The sequence below is a fragment of the Bidens hawaiensis genome, unplaced genomic scaffold, assembly GCF_021521415.1.
Source record: "Bidens hawaiensis isolate Kalapana, Puna unplaced genomic scaffold, B.hawaiensis_p1.1 tig00022510_1, whole genome shotgun sequence".
In the NCBI taxonomy this organism is placed as follows: domain Eukaryota; kingdom Viridiplantae; phylum Streptophyta; class Magnoliopsida; order Asterales; family Asteraceae; genus Bidens; species Bidens hawaiensis.
The window spans coordinates 1,096-15,058 of NW_027493504.1; positions in this window are offsets into that span (position 1 = coordinate 1,096).

The window sequence follows — 13,963 nt, forward strand, 5'->3', positions numbered from 1 at the left end:
TATTTGGTTAGATTGTTCTAGTTTAATCATGTGTTTGTTATTATCATCCATCCTAATGTTAATCACCATGCTCATTATGAGCTAAACTCCATTTACCATCTAATATCTATGAAGAAGCTTTGTTTTACTTGATAATTATATAAAACATGTGGTGTAGTCTAGTAAAGTACATGGTTATTTTGCAAATATCTTTTGTTGAGAAATGTTTCACCATCTTAAATTACTAATTCAAAGTTGGTGATTGTCAATGCTATTGGCAATCGTTCATGATTGATTCATGTTCTTGAAAAATAGAAATACTCTGATAACTTATCAAAGCATGGATCCTTATATTGTACTTAGAAATGATGAGATATAAGTTATGATCTATTTCTCTATCTTTTGGTAATCCGAAAATAGCATTGCTTAGGATATCATACTAGTTAAAAAAATCATATGTTAATTGAATGTGTAATGATAACCTATTTTAATCAACCAAGGGGAAGTTATGTGATGAACTATAACCACCCGAAGTTGTTAGAATTGGTTTTTGAGAAATCGAAGTCAATCCTAATCTTTCTACTTTACGAAACTACTTGCCAATTTAAATTAACATTCTTGAGGTAACATGACATTAGGAAAGGGTGGACTTTAAAATGCGCATGTTACTCCTTTTATGTCAAAGATGCTCACTTAACGCTTAAGGAGCTATCTATCATATAATATTACGGCAAGTTTACAACATGTTTACATATTAATTATCAAGGATAGAATGGAGTGGATTGTTGATCTTAGATGGTAACCTTCATATAATTGAACTACTTGTTTAGAATTTCTCGTCTTGATCACCTATATATTATATATAAGTATTTATATTTCATAAAAAGTTCAAAAATTAATCCCAAAATGATTAAAACCTCCGATTAAAGTAAAACGACGATTTATTATTAGAAAAATTTGTGTCAACGAATCGATACTTGGTTCTTATCAATACTATTCTACATATACGATAGGTACACTTGCCTATTTTGTGTGTGTTTAGTCTTTGTAAAAATCACTTTTATAAATTTAAAACACGATCTTGTGCAAAAGCAAATCATTCCATCTTTTATATTTCACCGCACTACACGCACTGCATCAACCACCGAAGTGGTAGCGGTGGTTTTTGAGCTCTGGAAGACTGGAATTAGTGTCTTATTTCCAGCCGCGGTGGTCCTTGGAGCTGCTGCTAGCTGAAGAGGCATTGGTTGTAAGGTTCTTGGTGGGTGAGAACTGATGAAGGCATGGTGGATGAAGCAGAAGATTGTTGAGAGGCCATTGATAGTAGTATAGGTAATAAGGTTGAAAATTGATAGGAAATAATCCGGATTATAGCACCAATTGCTCCATGGTGGGCGCCAGATTGTTTTGGTCAAAAATCACTCAAGGATAATGTAACCAAATTTCTAAAGTGAGGTTTAGTGCTTGAATGATAACAATGATTATGAAACCAGTGAAAGTAAGAACACAATGATTTGTTGCGAGGAAAAGCACTTGATCTTGGTCGGATTGCCGGCACAAAAACCCCGGGCGATGACAAATTATACTAATAACCAGTTTTATTAATCAAAAATCGGGTTACAATGGTTGGAGATAATGATCAGTAATACAATAATTTCTAAGTTTGTGTGTTGCTAGAGAGAAATCTGAATAATGCAGAATTGTGCGTAGTAACAAGTGAGTGACCTAGCTGATCAATAATCTCGTTATAAATGAAAAATAACAACTAACTAAACTTCCTATTAATCCGTCACTCTCCCACTAGCCGTTTCCAACTCTATGACCATGTGCATTATGAGTCCAGTAGCGAGTAAACAGGAGGACTACGTCTTCCAGCCGTTATACCTGTAAATTATAGACCTACACATGAGAAACAATCATTAGTAACAACAAATACTAAGGATCCTCTATCATTGCTCAACTCCGGAATTTTTGTCAAAGATAATTGATCCAGACGTGTCTCAAGGATAACCTATCCTTAGCATATATTATCCGTGTCCTAACAATACTCTTAGCAGTGTTCATTATTTGACTAGGAGTTACTCCAACTCAACTGTAAACCTATCCATCTCAATTGAAAGAGCTTAAAGCCTAAACATTAAAAAATATAATGTACATAACAAACTAATATATACAATTAAATCAAAGCAAACTCCCGCTAGAAAATAAAACAAGTTATTACAAAAAGCAAAATAACAAAATGATTAAAACAAAAACCTAAATAAACCCCGTAACACGGGAGGGCTAAAGCTAGTATAAAACTATAAAGTGGATATTGGCTCCTTGTCTAGAATGGACATGTAACAAAGTATGGTCCTATTCCTATTCGCTATTACTTCGAGAAATATACCGACCTTTTGCATATTTATTATTGTGGGGAAATAATTAGGTACGGAATCTAATCATCCGACATCATAACGTGACTTAATTTTGTAGGTTCCCGGACGGATCTTACACGGGATATCGCTATCTATGTAGGTGCGGAATCCCTGCGTAGGTAGTTACGAGCGTAGAATACGTAAGACAATCACACGCGATACAAACAACACGTTATGTATTATAACCTGAAACACGTCTATTACAGACTCGATCTCTCGTCTATTGACTTACTGAAATACACGTAATTAACCAAAACTCTAACCTCACACCGTAACCCGTAGGTTATATAAATACACGACAACTTCGCCTCAGGCGAAGTTGTCAGTAACTTCGCTCGTTGAACAAGTTCGCCTAGGCGAACTTGTCAACAACTTCGCTTGTTCAACAAGTTCGCCTGAGCGAACTTGTTGACAACTTCGCTTACATACATAAACATAAACTTAAACATAATTACATTACAGACTCGATTACAAACGCTAGACTATGAACTACTGACATTTATGTACCAACAGACTCCCCCTTGGCAGTAGCTTCATATCTTGATCTTCAAAGCTTGTGTGTTGTAATCTCTCGTCTTCTCTCTTCATCTCTTCAAGCATGCACTCCCTGTCTAACACATACAGAAACCAACTTCTGGTACTTCTTAGCTTCCTCTTTCCAAGCAGGAATGTAGAAAATCTTCTTTGCATGTAGTACCTGTAAGTCAGCTTGAGACAGATTGACTAAGTGCATAGGATCATACACTCTCATGATCTCTTGCTCATCTTCATCCTCCATGACCGCTTCAGCAGTTTCACAATCCACGTACCACCACTTCAAGTCTTTCAAGACGTTCTTGGGCATCACCTTCATCGGCACTTCTTTTAAATGACGGACTGGTTTATACTTCATAACCATCCATGGTTTGCCGTCTGCCCTCATCCCTCTATCTTTGTCTTCTACTAACTTCCCTTTCTGCGGCTTCAGAAGTTCAAACTTTTTGTCTTTAATGGCCTCCTTCCAAACAATTTTCCCAATTACTCTCGCCATGTTATCGTCACTTCTGTTTATCAGCCCCAGTCTCGCTAAGTCTTTCACCTCACACTCCGGTAAGGTATTCAGGGATCTTAACATCTTCTTGAAGTACTGAATGCCGTCGTAACGTTTGATCACAAATAGTTTCAACTCTTCATCGTACAACCAGCATATGATTCCCTTCTTTGATTCTGCATATCCCTTTATATTATACAACTTTTTGAACATCGTCGGTACTGCTGGCTTTTACGTCTTTACAAACCACTGAGCGCAGCCTTCCTTCCAGTTTGGCTGTTCTTCCCACTCAGTATTGTCAACCACAGCATCTTCACAAATAGTCGACTGTTCAACCACAGGGATCTCATGCTCTACATTTTCTTCAACAATCTCTCCTTCTTCTATCACATTCTCAACCACAATCTCTGCACCAATCTTTACAATCGCATCGATTGGCAGAACATCATCTTCATTCATCAACTCATCATCCTCTAACATATCGTCTATCTCTTTTAGCGCATCAATCATATCATCAACCACATCCAAATCATCACCAACAGCTACCACATCATCACCAGATGCAGACTCCCCCTCAGCTGTGGAAGCCCCAAGAGCTATAGAAGTTCTTGGCAACTCACCACCTGCACCTTCCGGTGCATTGGGATCATCGTCTTGATCGTTTCGGCGCTTGGTCCTCAACTCATCTCCTCTACAACTCATCTCCCCCTGAGATGCCAAGAACACCTTCAAGGCATCTATTATTTTCCCGTGTTCAGCCAGGAGGGATGCCTGCAGTTGATTTGCTTCCACTAGGCTTTGAATAGTCTTGGACTGCTCAGCTACAATCCGCTCTAGTGAAGCTATCCGTTCCGAGTCTGAAGAGGGCGTGTCCGCAGGTGGTACCGTACCCGATAACCCTGCAGTAGTGGTGACCGTAGACTCGACAAATCGTGCTACTACCACCGCTGGAGTAAGCGTTTGAGGTGGTAGAGACACAATTGCTGGAGTCGACGTCTGGACGGCTGTGATCGGTGGAATGTCAGCCGACGATGTAGCCACTACGGGAACAACCGTAGCGCTTGTACTCGATACCTGCACAGAGGTAGGAACAAAGGACATACCAGATAGGGCAGGTGGAGCAAAACGTACCAACCGTGAAGTCTCTCCAGCTCCTACACCCATACCTGTCGTTTCCCTTCGTGAACGTTTTCTCACCAGCTGCACAACTTCTTCTTCATCATCTTCCTCGTCGTCGTCGTCAACAGTTCTCTTTTGTTTCCCAACTGTTCTCTCATGCGTTACCATCATCCGTCTAGCCTCTTCCATCACATCATCAAAGTCAGCCTGTGGACCCGAGACTTGAATATTCTCTTGAGGATCAACTCGGTCCATATCAAACATTCCGTGGCCTCCCAACATGGCACCAAGATCAATCTCAGCAGCTGACACAGCAGCAGATACAGCAGGCGCAGCTGATACAGCCTGGGGTGCTGCCGCCTGTTGTGGTCTTGGGTCTCTGAACTCGTCCCCTGCCGCAGGCACACACTCCGGGTTTATAAGATACCCAAAGAGCGGAGTATGCCTGGGACGCAGCTCAGGCTTGCTTCGTGCGCTGGAACTGCGACACTGTGCAAAGATACGTTTTGTCACACTTTCCACGTATCGAATAGGGCGACGTTGAGGCAGCGTCGGAGCCACATGATTGAAAATCATCTGTAGGAATCGAGGATACATTGTAAACCGCTCACGCGCCACAGCCCTTCGTTGCCTATCGATTTCGTAAAAGATCATTTGGCTGAAAGAATATCTTATATTATAAGTCAACGCAGTCATAGCAGACTACATTGTCGCACCCATACCATCAGTGCCTGCCTTCCGTCCTGACATACATACGATCATGACGTGCATAAGGAAGCGGCACTGATCTAAAAGGAATCCCTTCCTCCGTTGTGTGTCCCCTAAGAGACCAGAATACCCCATCCTGAGGAACGCCCCATCACGGAATGGTGCAACAAACTCCGTTGGGTCATCCCTCGTCTCTTCACCAAACTGCAACGCCACCCGTATATGTTCAGAAGAAAACTGAACAACTTGACCATTTACGGTGGCTCGCATAACCGGGGGCTCAACCCGGCAATCATACTCTACCGTCTGCCAAAAGTCTTCAATATTCGGCAGCGAAATAGGCAGGGTAGTTGTTATTGCATGATAAATCCTTGAGCGCAGTAGAAAAGTAATTATCTCCCTGTAATCCTCCACGCCCTTTGCATCTGGGTCAAGTGTTATGAACTGGTTATGGGCTGGGAAGAATTGTCTGTGATCATCACCGTCATCACCTGCACCTCCTGCACCTCCAACAGCAGCCATATCTGCACTAAACGAACCAAGTTAGATAAACGTTTAAGTTGTACACAAGTTCGCTTGATTACCAGGAGCGAAGTTGTGATTAAACCTGTATAGGCGAAGTTAAAGGTGAGGCGAAGTTGGGAACAACTTCGCTTCATCTTTAAGTTCGTCTAATTAATTTTAAGTAAAATGGTCTGGGCGAAGTTAGTGATAACTTCGCCTCATCACAACATCGCCTCAGGCGAAGATAAGGGTTAGGCGAAATTAAGCCTCAGGCGAAGTTGCGGATAACTTCGCCTCAGGCGAAATTAATCGTCAGGCGAAGTTGAGGATAACTTCGTCGAAACCCTAACTTCGCCTGAACTGAATCGGCGACTGTTAGTATTCTAACAGCCGGAATCCGATGATTCGGCAAAGGTTTGACGATCCAGGAGACTCTAACACATGATATTACGGATGGTTAGATGAAAAGATCGTCCATGAACACGTAAAACAAGTTTGTAAATCTCGGTTTTGAAAGGTCACCGGACCGAGGTCACGAAACCGTTCAAAACGACCAATGAAAAGCATCACTATCTTTGGATATACGGATAATCGATAACATACACCTTGAATCTATGAACGAAACTGAGAAAAAAGGATCGAAATCGGAAACGATTCAAGTTCGCCGGATAATATATATCTTCGCCGGAAATTTCGGATAAGTTCGCTTGATTTTCTGTGAATAGTGTGACCTTTGAACATCCTTATATGGAGGCGGAGTTATACATGCGAAGTTACGGATAACTTCGCCTGTTCAACAACATCGCCTAAAATTTCAAAATTTAACCCTTAAGATTTTAACTGTTGTCAATTAAGTTAAAAATTGTCCTTTAAGAAATAAATAACATGATCAATTCTAAGTAACCAGTTAAAAAATCATAAAGCTATCTAAGTACAAAAACGTAATAAATTTAAAGTAAAAGGGATCAAATTTCAGTCTCGATAGGGACTGCTACGTTTTAGAAAAGATCCGAAAAGGAATCATACTAACTTACGTGACTGTCACATAGATTCGTGTTTAGCTGTATTATGACATATAGAGACAGGTTGTAAGCAGGTAATATGCTTAAGATGGTTTTCATCGTTTCTGTGATACGAGTTAGGTTCAATTAATCCTTAAAATTTAAGTGGGCAACAACTCAGAAATATTGATGCCTCCTATCTATCCTCAAAGCGTATTTGGCTTTCCCCAAATCACCCCGAATTGACTTCGACCCATAGTGTCTGATTAACTTGTAAGTATTCTTTGTCTGCTTCCCGTACTCATTCTTACTCCATGATTGAGAAGTCTCGATATCTTGAACTCTCGAATGTTACAATAACTTCATAAGTACTAATTTTTTTTTTTTTTAAACTAACATGCTTATAGACTTCAGAGTAATAAACAACTGCAAGTCCCGAATCTGGATCACTGCAGTGTCTTGAAACGCCTTCTTCACGGGAATCAGAACACTTACGGGCTCGTGTATGACTGGGTAATCACTTTTCTGCCTATCATTCGGAAAGATATACATGAAGACACACAAAACTCTTAAGGAGTTTCCACATAAAATCAAGTAAAATTTAATTTGTATCACATCTACTTTTACGCACCATAAAAAGTTACCATGACATACAATGATTGTCCTAAAGCCTTTTAAGCCTAATAACTTCACTAGTTAAGCACACAAAGTTAGTATATCTATCATTTTCCATGGTTGGATCAATTTTCCGTTTAACATAGCTAACTAACTTCTTACGAAGTAACAGACATGAAAAGTAATTTCATTTCCCCAAAAAAAAAAATTTTTGACTTCAATCACCCCGATCACGTCAAAGTCTTCAGGTAAACGGCAATCCTGAAGATCCAATGGATCAACTGGACCGACCACATACAAGTATGTGTCCTTCTAACTAAGTATGACCGACTAATTTTCAGCTACAGAAAGAAAACACATCATAACCGCCCCGGTCACTTTCAGTCATCTGGTTAATGGCGACCCTCATTCTCTACAAGTAGAAACGAGGACCAAAACATATCCGAGGATATGTCCATCAAACTGAGGTAACCGACTAATTTTAAGCAATAGTGACGTTTTTTTTTTTTTTTTTTTTTTAACAAACAAACACAAAAAAATGGTTACTCGGGATTGATCATCCCGTTTAGCTCAATTAGGTTTTGAAATCTGGATTTATCAAACGCTTTTGTAAATAAATCAGCGAAATTTTCTAGCGTATCGACCTTTTCGACCTTAATCAGTTTCTTCTCAGCACAATCCCGTATGAAATGATGACGAATGTCAATATGTTTAGTTTTACTATGTTTCACGGGATTGTTAATTACTGAGATGGCAGCAGTATTATCAATTAAAATAGGAGTGAGTAAGAAATTCAGACCATAGTCGCGCAATTATCGCTGAATCCACAAAACCTGAGAGCAACAGTTGGATGCTGCCATATATTCAGCTTCGCACGTAGAGATTGCGACTGATGTCTGTTTCTTGCACTGCCAGGAAACTAATCTTCCACCGAGAAACTGACATCCTCCTGTTGTCGACTTCCGACTCTGATTGCACCCTCCATAATCAGAATCCGTATAAGCAACCAGTTCCACGTCTCCTCCCTTCGGGTACCACAACCCTAGCTTCGGCTTGCCTTTGAGATACCGCAAAATCCTCTTCACACCCTTCATGTGAGATTCCTTTGGGTTTGCCTGAAAACGAGCACAAAGACAAACAGCAAACATTATATCAGGCCTAGAAGCAGTTAAATACATCAAAGAACCTATTATAGCCCGATACTGAGTTGGGTCCACATCTGCGTCACCGTCTATTTCAGCTCCCAACTTGTGGTTGACGCAAATTGGAGTGTCAAATGAAGAAGAGTCCTCCATCTTGAAGCGCTTGAGGACATCATGAACATATTTTGTTTGATGAATGAACATCCCATCCTTCTTTTGATCAACCTACAATCCTAAAAAGAACGTTAGTTCACCCATAGCACTCATCTCAAATCTTTTCTTCATGACTGCCTCAAAATCCTGACACATGGAGACTCTTGATGCAGCAAATATGATGTCATCCACGTAGACTTGAACTAGCAGGAAGTCACTTCCATCTCTCTTCACAAACAGTGTGCTGTCAATCAAACCCCTTTCAAAACTATTCTCTAGCAAGTAGTCCGATAACGTTGAATACCAGGCACGAGGTGCCTGATGTAATCCATACAGCGCATTGCTCAACTTGTACACATGATCAGGAAAGTCTGGGTCAGGAAAACCCGGAGGTTGCTCAACATACACAACCTCATCAACTTTCCCATTGAGGAACGCACTCTTCACGTCCAACTGAAACACTTTCATCTTCTTAAAAGCAGCAAACGCCAAAAACAATCTTATCGCTTCCAACCTGGCCACCGGAGCGAACACTTCATTATAATCTATCCCCTCTTGCTGATTAAATCCTTTAACGACCAGCCTCGCCTTATTTCTTATAATAATCCCCTTTTCATCTCTCTTGCACTTAAACACCCATTTTATGCCTATCGCATGCACATTCCTTGGTTTTTCAACCAAAGTCCAAACTTCCATCTTCTTAAATTGAGCCAACTCCTCTTGCATGGCCTTGACCCAAGAGCTGTCCTTAAGAGCCATTTGATAATTTTTCGGTTCAATCTGGCTAATAAAGCATGAGTACAAACATTCGTTCATTATAACCGTTTCCTTAATGCTTGTATAAACACAGGTGTGCTCATTCAAGCTACTTCTGGTTTGTACACCGGAGGACACATCACCTATAACATTTTCCAAAGGGTGATCTATGTGAATTCTCGTGGTCGGCACAGCACCGACATGCAAATTATCTTCTAAATTAGTAGAGAGCTCATCAATGGTTGTTTCTGGCTGAGAGTGAAATGGATTGATAAACTCATCTTCAGGAGAGACAGCAGAGGAACCAATAGAATTTGATGAGGAAGGTTGACAATCATCAAATAGCTGTCTATGAGCCAAATTTTCCTCCTCATCTAGAATCATCTTCGTAGCAACACGTTCTTATTCTTCTGTACGAACCAAATCAGGTATGTTAAAAGACTTGAAGAGCCTATCATAGTCGAAAATCTCAGGAGGTCCGATGCTCGGTCTTGGCGATCTGTAACTCGTAATGTCGGTGTTACACACCACCTCAACCTTGTCGTTCGTTGTATTAAAGACACGCCTGTTGGGAGTCCCAACTTCATAGCCGACTAAGATTCCTTCAGCGGCTGCTTCACCAAACTTTGAATGTGCCTTTAAAATTGAACACGGGGACCCGAAAGCTTCAAGTCCACACAAATTGGGCTTTCTCCCATGCATAAGCTCGTAGCATGTTTTATTAAGTCTTTTTACCGTTAAAACTCTATTCAGTACATAGCAAGCTGTAGAAACAGCTTCAGCCCAGAACACCACCGGAAGCTTCGAATCAGCCAGCATAGTCCTGGCTCCTTCAATTAAAGTTCTATTCTTCCTTTCAGCCACTCCATTCTGTTGCGGAGTATACGGAGCGCTGAATTGGTGTTCAATCCCTCTTGACAGACAGAAGATCTCCATTTCAAAATTTTTAAACTCGGAACCAATGTCACTTCTGATGAACTTCACTCGTTTATCCATAATGTTCTCAACTTTGGTAATCAGATTCTTCACCATTTGAGCCGTTTCCTCCTTTGATTTCAGGAAGTATACCCACGAGTATCGTGAGTAGTCATCAGTGATCACCAAGCAATAAGTTGTACCACCTAGACTTCTTACATTCACAGGACCGAAGAGATCCATGTGAAGCAGCTCTAGTGTACTAGCAATTGAATTCACTTTCTTGGTGAGATGGGACTTCTTGTGCTGCTTTCCCTTTTTGCACGCAAGACATTTGTCTTCAAAATTGAAACTTTTTAAGGGAACACCCAACACAATGGTTCATCTTCCGAAGATGAATGTGCCCCATTCTCCTGTGCCACAGTTCAGATTCCGATTCGCTTGCTTTTGTCAAAAGGCACGATTCTTCCGTTGACATTTCAGTTGAACTTAAATCCATCATATACGTATTTCGATCACGTGGAGCCTTCATTACTATCCACTCCTCTGGTATTTGAAAACCAGGCTTCAACACAATCGCATCAGTCTTCGTGAAGTGTACGGTATAATCTTTATCACAAATCTGCGACACACTCAGCAGATTGCGCTTCAGTTCTTCAACAAAGTTCACATTTTCTAACGTCATCTTCCCGTTAGTTACCGTACCCCTTCCTGTTATTTTGCCACCACTCTCACCGGCAAAACTGACTCTTGCCCCTTGAACAGGTTTTAAATCTTGTAACAAATCCTTGTTACCAGTCATGTGCCGGGAACAGCCGCTGTCCACAACCCAAAGATTATTGGAAGCCCTGTTCAACTGTTCCTGCACAAACAAAAGAGATTATTAAAATTTGGGGACCCAAGACCTCTTGGTCTTGGGTCGATTAACCTTCTTAACAGAACTCATACACCTTGGCTGACCAAAGTTAGCATTAGAAAAATTTCCACGAGTCCTAACAGGATACCTCCTTGGAGACTGATAGTGAGGCCAACCAAGCCGACGTACATTAAGAGAATCAAAAGAATTATAGCATTTGGTTTGGTTATTAGTAGTGTAAAAACGAGATGTGTTTCTTTGAAAACCTGTATTGTCTCTCAAATTTGAATGGTTTTCATTTTTAACATTTAAACGATTACCAAAAACCTTAGTCTCAGTTTTCGAGGGCCTCACCTCTCTGAAACGCTGCTTCAGAGGGCAATCAGCAACAAGGTGCCCTGTTTGGTTACATCTAAAACAACACCTATATTCAGCTTTCTTTTCAGCAGATGTTTTAGATGTGGAGGCAGTATTACCAACCGTACATCTCACATAAGGTGGGACATATGGGTTGAGTGGAGTACTCCTTTTAGTTGATTTAACTTTTTCTCCACTAGTGGGTAATACTTCCTTTTCTTTTGTCTTACCCGACTCGGATGACTTATCCGAATCAGATGCGACTGGACTTGAAATAGAAATTTTAACTTTTGAGACAGGCGAACTTGTTTCGCCTTTACTAACTTCCGGTATTTTACCAGTTTCCTTAGCAGGACCTGTCTGATCAGCTACAAAATTAACAGATTCATGAACACTAGGATTGAAAGTATAATTATGGTTATAAGGTGGTGGAACCTCATGGTAACCAATTCCTCCCCTCTTAGGTGAGGAACCTTGATCACTAACGAGGTGATCAAGAATAGCAGAGGAATTCCGGAATTGCTCCAGTTTCCTATTTAGTTCCACCACTTTTACCTGGTGATCAGCAATCTGTTTTTCTTTCTCAGCGATTAACTTGGTTTTCTCTTCTAAAACCTCGTAGCTTAGATCGATCACATCAATTTTTTCAGCTAATTTTGTTTTTAAACTTTTAACGTCTTTTTCACAAGCTTTAATTTTTATTTTATAATTATTTTCTCTTGTCTTTATGAAGTGATGATCTTCTTTCAAGGTTTTAAATTCGGCATCCAACTTAACATACTGATCAGTAATTGTAGCAAGCTGTTCAGACAAGTTCTCACATTTAGTACAGATAGGTTTAGTACATACCTCGGAGTTCTGGTCATTAGCCATGAAAGCTTTTTCATTTTCAGCAGCTCTCATACATTCTTCAGCTGCAACCTTCGCCATGTGTGCCTGCTCAAAGAGTTCTCCAGAGAACATGTTCCAGTTGTATTCACCAGCATCAGACATCATGGCATTATCCCTATTGTTATTTCCACTTTGCTGTGTAGTCCTCCCCTGACTACGTTCTACACGTGCATTAGTGCACTCCTTTGCAAAGTGTCCATTTTGTTGGCAATTGTAACACCTCACCCTTGACTTATCAAATCCAGGCTTTCCACCTACGAACTTTCTTCCAGTCTTCTTCATGAAACGCTTCACTCTTCTGACTATCATCGCCATCTGCCACTGCAGATCCATCTCCTCCAGATCATCAGGATCGATCTGGTCATAGTCTTCTTCCAAAGCAGCAGGGTCCACAATCTTCCCTTGTATGTAGTTCTCGTAAGAAGCAATAAAAGATGCATAGAGTGCAAACTGCTCTTCAGCAGATTTGACATTCATTGGCATCTTAGTGTAGTTATTGCTTGAAGCACTGGGAGAGAAACTACTCTTGGATGCTTGAGGTTTCGAAGCACTTGATCCTCCAGCAGCAAAGCAAACATCACCGTTCATGTTTACTGACACATTTCCTTCATGAGAAGAGTTAGAACCTGACTCTCCTTTGGAGTAGTAAGCAGCAGATTCAGACTTCGAACTTGAGCCTGAGTTAACTTTGGCACCATACATACCAGGGTCTTGAACCTGATCCGTTGATGTCTCTTTACGAACCATATTAAGCTCAAAGGTTCTGAGCTTGTTTATTGCTGTCTCCAAGTCATAATTAGGAAAGTCTTTGTCTTCCCTCATTAGAACAGTGTACATTTCCCACTTTGGTGGGAGAGCATCGAGAAGCTTCTCAACTATTTCCTCCTCTCTGTAAGCAATAGAATAGTTGTTCAGCTCTGTCATTAGATGATAATATCGGGTGATAATATCATCGAGCGATTCGTTCTTCAAATACTTGAAGACAGAGAACTGGGTCTTTAACAGCTTAATCTTCGAGGCACGAATACCCACGTTCCCTTCGAATCTATTCTCAAGAGCATCCCAAAGCTCTCGTGCAGAAGTGTACTTCCGGAATGTATGGAGAATCTCTTGAGGAAGAGCCATAGTAATTGCAGCATGGGCCTTGCTCTCGGCCTCGTACATCTTCTTCTCTTCTTCCTCCATCTTGCTGTACTTCTTTATCACATCCCGACCTTCGTATTCCATTGTCGGTGGAATATATCCATCCTGGATGCACACCCACATCTTTGCATCCTGGTATTTAATATACTGAATGAACCTATCCTTCCACGCCACAAAGTCGGTTCCTTTTATCAACCTTGGAGCCTTAGTAGCCGACCCCGCTTCAACTTCCATTTTGACTAACTCTGAGATGTTAATTGACGACATCTTCTCGAAAACACGAAAAAACAAAAATTTTTTGTTAAGGATAACTTCGCTTAAGTGTTAACTTCGTTGGAAAATCCTTAAATTCGCGTGACTTGGCGAAGTTGAGAATA